This window comes from Rattus norvegicus, chromosome 2 (assembly GCF_036323735.1).
Source record: "Rattus norvegicus strain BN/NHsdMcwi chromosome 2, GRCr8, whole genome shotgun sequence".
NCBI lineage: Eukaryota > Metazoa > Chordata > Mammalia > Rodentia > Muridae > Rattus > Rattus norvegicus.
The window spans coordinates 192,678,354-192,686,197 of NC_086020.1; the positions used below are offsets into that span (position 1 = coordinate 192,678,354).

Genomic DNA, 7,844 nt, shown 5'->3' on the forward strand with positions numbered 1-7,844 from the left:
GTTGTATTTTCTTTCTCTACAAAACCAGAGTTTTATCTTTTCAGTTGAATCCTTGCAATCCTTTAGAATGAAGCAAGGCACAGACACACACTATTCACAGGCACGAGCAGCTGCCTCAGTCTCACCTGATCCATGTGTGTAAGCTCTCCCAACTGGTCTTCAGTGGCAGCTCTTCATCTAGAGATAGCTTTTACCAGCTATGCGTGAGAGCTTCACCCTGCTTCACAGGGCTTTCCCCCTACCTGTGCATCCAAACCACGCTCTTTAAATTCAAGCCCTTGTAATCTCTTATCTCACACATGGGCCCTAATGTTTAATGTTGGCATGTCTCAGAAGCACTGAGAGCGAGTATAGACAGTGAAACCAGGCAGGGGACACCCTGGGGGGACAAGAGTTTCTAAGAAAGAAGAGAGGGCAAAAGTCATGTGACATCAAAATAGAAAGTGAGCGACAGGAGGAGGGAGAGTCAAAGAGAAGGAAAAAGACTGAGTAGCAGGGGAAGGGAGAAAAAAACAACAAAAGCAAATTTTGCTTGAAAATTGCCCCAATGAGACTTAATTCTCTGAAAGCTACTAGAAATTTGATTTGAGCAATATTTAATTAGGGCAAATCCTTTGGTTTTGACAGTTTTGCATAGTAATGTATTGGCTACTTAGGATATCTCCCTCATCCATATACGTTTTAGAAATAGCTCATCGCATTCTGTTCAAACCTTTTTCATGGATTTTTATCAGAATTACATTCCACCTGTGGACTGGCTTCGCAAAGATCAATAACTTTACACTGTTCAGTCTTTATGTCTGGGGTCATACTGTATCTCCTCTATCTTGGTCTGCTCTGACATCTGCTCTTATAGACTGGCCTTTGTTGGTGACATTACTGTGTGTGTGTGTGTGTGTGTGTGTGTGTGTGTGTGTGTGTGTGTGTGTGTGTGTGAAGCGAGTAACTCCTTCCCCATTTCCCCACTCTTAATACAATCCAACATTCACAGGCTTCATATCACAGACTCAATCAACCAGTTTCAAAACTACCCAGAAAAAGAAAAAAAACAAAAACAAAAAAACAAACAAACAAACAAAAAAAAACCTCTCTATTCATGTCATCATTCACTAAACAATATACTGAAAAAACTATTTGTACGGCATATTTATAAGTATTAGTTATGACAGTCTAGGGATGGTTTTAAACATCCAGGAGGATGTATGTAGGTTACACACAAACACCGCGGATTTTAGATAAGGGAGCAAGCAGTCACAAAGTTTAATATCCTCAGGGCGCCTGCACCCAACACCCTTGCATACCAACAGATGGTCCTTTTTCCTTCCTTTTTCCTTCCATGTGAAGGGAACTCCACCTACGAAGAGATCCTGGCCTGTCTCTGCCCCTCACTCACTCTGGCCCTGGGGGAGAAGAAGCTACATAATCTGATTTATGGCTTGGAAGGATAAACTTGGCTCTCATGCCCGGCTCCTTCCTCTTCCTGCCCTCCTGGGAGCAGCTCTAAGAGAACATGTGGTCCTGATTACTCTAAGCCCTGCAGAAAGCCCAACAGAAAGGACCCTTCCTTTATAGGAGACTGGTGTTCCTATGATTCATTGAGGGGGCTGTCTGATTCTGGAATCTGGGATTTTGAATCTCTTGCACAGACACAAAATGCATTCGGAAAATTGGTGTTATGAATGATAAAAATGTTACAGCTGCCACCTGTCCATTCTTCTTTTCTAGCTGAGTTGACATAGATTGACAAGTAAGAGTTATATATGTTAAAATAATTAGTGAAAAAGGAGCCAAGAATTCGAATGAGACTGGGTAGGAGAACATGGAAAGTTTTGGAAGGGGAAGGAAGGAATAAATGTTGTAATCTCAAACTTTATGAAATTATAATGTATTTGAGGTACACAACATGATGTTTCAATATTTGCAAGATTACTTCTAACATCAAGTTAGTTTGCATGTCTGTAACCTCACATAGTTAACACTATAGAAAAACAGTTCTGGCTGACTCAGCAGATTTTAAGTCTGCCATACACTTGGTAAATAGCTACATTTACCAAACTGTACATGAAGTCTCTAGAACTTTTTCATCTTGTTATTGAAGATTCGTATCCTTTGACCAATATCTTCACTTTCCCCTCATCTCCTGGCCTCCAGTAACCACCACTCTGTAACTATAGGTTTGATGCAGTCCGGGTCCTTTATTTCCTTTTTGTCCATTAGGTCGTGAATCCGAATGGCATGGGCTCCAGCAGCTCAGGCTCCTTCCCATTAGTCCTCACAAAGTGTGTTCTCTGGGTGGCACAGGCTGGCACGCTTCAGCAGAACCCAGGTGCCCTTCTCTGTGGCTTCCATTTCCTCTGATCGTTCTCCTTCACCCCCTTCAGGAAATTGTCTCTGCTCTTCGAGTACTCGATGTGTTCACATGTTGATCCTCTTGGCCAGAATCTTGCCCTTAACTTGTTTGATTCTCAGGGCATGCTGTGGTGACATTGTAGACTCTTCTGGTTTTGCTGTGATAACACTTATGAGTCATTCCTTTTTGAACAGTGCCAATTCCCTTGATGTCTACAACATTACCCTTCTTGTAGATTCACATGTATGTGGACAAAGGAACAACTCCATGTTTCCTAAAAGACCTAGAGAACATACACCAAGTGTCTCTCCTCTTTCCCTTTGTGTTTGTCATTTTGGTGAGTTACTGGAAGATGGCTGCCACGGCCACCCCTCTATGTTTACATGCTTGGTAATAACCATGTGTGCATCTTCATCCATTCAGCTGACCATGGTAATTTGGGTTGTCTTCCTGTCTGGGGCATCATAAATAATGCAGTAGAGCACAGGAGTCGAGAAACGTCTATGAGATAGCAATGCTATTGCTTTGCACCTAGGCCAGCACGTGTGTCTGCTGGATCGGATGGTAGATCCACTTTTAACTTTCCGAGGAACGGTTTTGCATGAGAGCTATGCTACTTTCACTTCCCACCAACAGGATGCTACTACTGTTCTTTCTTTTTTACATTCTCACCAGCACTTGTTGTCTTTGGGCTTTTAAATAGCAGCCATTTTAATAGCTAGAAGGGAATAACTGGTTTTGATTTGCATTTTCCCAAAGATGCAACCTCAAACAAGGTTGAGCATGGTTTTTCGAATTCTTTCTGCCCAGTCACATGTTTTCTTTGGGGCAAAACACCTACTTAGTTCCATCAGCCATCTTAAATTTGAGCTGGTCTTCTTTCTGAGTATATATATATATATATATATATATATATATATATATATATATATATCAGATTTAATGAATCTACAAATAATTACCTAAGATGACTTAAGGTGGCAAGCCATATCATCTATAGGCTATATCTCCATCTAATTTTTCTTTATAAACATATGTTTGATTTATCATATTCATCTTACTGGTTGAGTAGGTCCCCTGATGACATATTGAATGCTGTAGAAGTGATAACTGAAGCCCACAAACCTGTGTGGCTTATCTGGACACAGCTTTTCCTTTTAGGAAGATCTATGAGCACTCCCTTCATATTTCTTATCTTTTTGTCTGAGACTGGTTTGAGAAGAGTCTTCCAACAGGGTCAAGGAAGCTTTCCTTGTTTACACCTATTTTCAAATGTTGCTGGCATAGATTTTTTTTTTACTTTATTCTTTTAATCTAGCAAGAACGTCTTGTTTCTGAAGCATGCTGGAATTTATCTATGGGCGTCTCTCTCAATGAATCGTATCAAAATCTTTTTCAGTTTTATGACTTTTTAAAGTTTCCAGGAAGTCTTTTTTGTTGGCGTTATTTTCATTATATTAATTCCAGATCCCACCTCCATGATTGTTGAGATTTGGTCTGTTGCTATGTACCATAATACTAAATTCTGTATCTCAGGGTCTAATTGCCTCAACATAAGGAGATCCTCACTTGTACCAGCTTTTGTTGTATAGACCTTGCCTTCCAATTGATTGGTTAATGAAGATGCCTACAGGCTGTAGCTGGGAAAAAGAGAAGTACATGGGACTTGAGAGAGAGAGAGAGAGAGAGAGAGAGAGAGAGAGAGAGAGAGGAGGAAGAGGAGGAAGAGGAGGAGGAAGGTGCCACAGGTTGGTGGGTCGTGAGCACACGTCCATGAGTGCCGTCCAGTTGGAGTAGAAGCAGCCCAGGCAGAAGACAGCAAGTGATATCTCAGGATTATTGACAGGGAAGTAGACAAACTGGCACAGAGTTGATGTCTGCCCAGCTCTAGTGCTTTAAGGCTTATTATATATGTAAAGGTTTGTGTCTTTTATTTGGGAACTAAACATCTAAGGTGGGGTAGAACCACCCAAATAATATTTTCCACAATACATGATTTGTCTTATTCTACGTCCTTTTCTTCATTTTACTTTTTTCTGCCTCATTGACTAATTACCATCTAGCTTCTCTTCTAATGTAAATATTTAAAACTACAAATTACCCTCTGAGTACAGCTTTAACTGTGCATCACAAAACAAGGGTGTGTGTGTGTGTGTGTGTGTGTGTGTGTGTGTGTGTGTGTGTGTGAGCACGACATTTTATTATAAAAGAAAACACAAATAGAAACTTATACAAACATATAGGCTAGTAAAATACTAAAAATATCAACATTATTGCAAACATTTATGGAAATCAAACTGTAGGATTTTGCCAGCTGCCCAGGAGCCATCCACTGCTGGACTGATCTCAGCACCCTCTTCCTTCAATAGGTGTTTTCTGATTTTTGTGATAAGCACATGATTATGTAAGGACAGGTATCAGCCATGTCTTAGTCCTTAGACACTATGGGGCCGATCCTCACTCACTTAAAAACTGTCTTTTAAGCCTTCAATCTTTTTCTTCCTCTACAGGTTTCCTATGTTTTTCTTCTCCTAATTTCTCTGTTGAATACCCGAGTCTGGCCTCAGCGTTTCCTACCATCTGGATTTTGCTAATTGCATGCTCATGGTGGAGTTCAATACATTCCTCTGTCCCCTGGATTTCTTTAAAAATGGCAGCGGGTTCTGAGGGCTCAATCAGACTTAGGTTTGATCTTTTTGGCAAGACTACAGATGGTGTGGTGTTTGTTTGCTGAGGGGCACGTAATGCTTGGCCATGTCTCTTGTTTGTGATATTTCTATTGAGCAGACCCGCTGATTTATTGCAGTCGTCATGTGCTGGTCCTCTAATGCTGAGATTTTGCTTCCCTTTATTAACCGGGTCTGTTGAGTTGTCTCCCTTATTTACCACGTGGCCACCCAGGGGCCCAGTTCATTTAGGAGAGCAAACTGAGTACCACTCTTTCAGCCTCCTCGTTAATCTCTGAGGAAATCGACTGATTTCCTGTCATCACTCAAAGGTAACTGATCAACTTTTAAGGACTCATTGTTAAGTCAAAAATGTAAATGTATTCTATTTTCCTACTCTTACTGATGTTTCAATTATTCTTTTTTTAATCAAAAGGAGCATCTTTGAACTTGTTCTTGAGTCTTTTGACATGGTTTTAGCGTCCTTTGTTCCACCCCTTGCTATGCTGTGGGACAAATATTTTGGATTACTCAGATCCATTTGTTCCCGGACCTTGAATCATGCTTCTCTTTAAGGTGTCTTGGTTTCTTTTAGCTGAAAATCATAGTTCAGTATTGTCTTTTGGTTCTATAAGTGCTCCTTGCTGCTGACCTAGCCTTTCACAGATCTTTCAGCGAACATTCGTGTAAAGGTCGTTATCCTCAATGGAGGAGGATTTAAATGAATTCGGTCTTTGTTTAATCTCACATAAAATGGTCTTCTCAGAGTAACCTTGCTCTATCTACCAGAACATTGATGATCTTCAAATGTGTATGCACGTGCCACTCCTGTTTGAGTTCAGTATTTTTTATTATACTAAACATGCCTTCTCAAAGTCTGCAGCTGGAGTGTATATGAGCGGTCACAGGGATACACTGCATAGATATCGCATCAAGGAAGAGCATGCCACTCAGCCACAGGAATCTAGTGGACAGCCTGCTCCTGAAAGGCTCCTTCTGTGTCCACCTCACCTGCAGAGAGCTCCCTCCATTCCTCAGATTGTGTCTCACCAATGCACCCTTTGTCTGGCATTGAAAGGTGAGGTTGAAAGACCCAGCCTTTGGGACCCAGTTGCAGACATTTCAGTGGTCAATTCTGTGTCAAAGCCCCTGGCTGATCAATGAAGGTTTTAGTAGACTTACTTGATTATTGGACTTTTCTTTTTACCCAATCTTACTTCCTCTCCTTTCCTTTTTGGAGATGCTGACTCCTTGATACAGCTTGTTTCCTGTTTCTGAAGAAACAAAGTAAGTTTGTAGAGACAGAAGCAATCTGAGAAATATGGGCCAAAGATGGTGTTTTGAAGTGGGATTACTCAAACATCCACCAAGTAAGAGGACCCATCATCAATGGTAGGCATCATTATGTCACAGGCACAGGTTGGTAGTCCAAACATTGATCAGTAGTGAATTGAGAGAACATACCATAGACTGGAACCACAGTGGAAATCATGTCTCAGTCACCCAGGATCTATGGGGAAGGTCTTGCTCCAGCAATCTACACATTGGAGATGTTGGAAACAATTGGTGCTCTAAGATAACAGGGTTAGACAGTTACCTAAATACCATGACGCCCCCCAGAAAGATAAGAAACAACTGAGGTTAACAGGCAATTGAAAGCCTGCTCTGAAGGCCAAAAAGCCTCTTGGGGTTGCCTACAAAGAATCTTTCAGTTTTCCTAATCACAAATAATCAATGTGATTATCAAAGACAGTTAAATGCACAAGAATTTGGGTCAGCGATGATGGTGTACAGGAGCCCTGCTGGGAAAATTTAGGACCTTGAAATATGGAATAAACACCCCAGCCCTGACATTTTTAACTCTGACACTTCTAAGCTTACAAGTGTGCTCCTCACTCCTTACTAAAAGTCAACAGGGTCCACCATCCCGCTTGCTCTCCCTTCTTCAACACCCTTGCTGGAAGAGGGCTGGGTAACATGTGCCCCTTTTAGGAACCACTCTACCTGGAGCCACCGCTGGCTCTGTACCTCAAGTAAGTTGAAGTGGAAGCCAGAAGGGCATGAGCAGAGTCTGGTCATAAAGAAAGTGTTTGTTTGATGCCTACCAAAGAAACATCAAGAACTCAGCAGTGTATACCAACCAGTAAGAGGCCACCAAGCACAGGGCACAGGCATTTGGGAGCATTCTCCTGAGACATGGGACGTTATACACCAGAGGACTTCAGAGGTGGAACAAACCTAGGATTAAAGGAACTTACAGAAGCACTGAAAAGCAGGGACTGGCAGAACAGAGCTGAAAAGATAGACTTACCACAACAGATGCTAGATGAGAAGATGGAAAATCTTTAGGACTGGGCAATGGTTCAGTGGGTGAAAGCCTTTGTGACACAAGCAACATTAAAGGCCAGGCATGGTCATGTGTGGTCATACATGGTCATGTGTGATCATACATGCTTGTAATCACAGCACTGTTGAGTAAGGGGAACTGGTAGGCCATTAGCTCAACTCCATATTCAGTTGGGGATCCTGTCTCAAAGAGATATGGAAGAGCATAGCATGCTAGAACAAGACATCAGCTGTTGTCTGGCTTCCATGCATGAGTGTACATACCTACACACACACACACACACACACACACACACACACACACACACACACACACACACACACAAAGAATTATAAAGTGAATGGTGGTTTCTCCTGCAGAGGCCATGGCTGTAATAGAAGGGCTCTTAGAGAAACATTTGCTGATGGCATTAGGGCTAACAGTTCACTGATGTAATAGAGGCCAGATGGTAGCATTTGTTAATGTCTCTTTAATTGTTTAG

The 7,844-nt window shown here is 41.6% G+C and overlaps 1 long non-coding RNA gene across 1 annotated transcript; it reads right to left on the bottom strand.

Annotated features, from left to right (window-relative positions):
- Positions 1–882: 882 nt before the first annotated feature.
- Positions 883–7,366, bottom strand: LOC102549793 (uncharacterized). Its single transcript, XR_351901.5, has 3 exons — positions 7,158–7,366; positions 6,481–6,553; positions 883–6,290 (listed from the first exon to the last, which is right to left on the bottom strand). It is a non-coding gene; the product is annotated as an uncharacterized LOC102549793 (long non-coding RNA).
- Between the last annotated feature and the right edge of the window lie 478 nt (positions 7,367–7,844).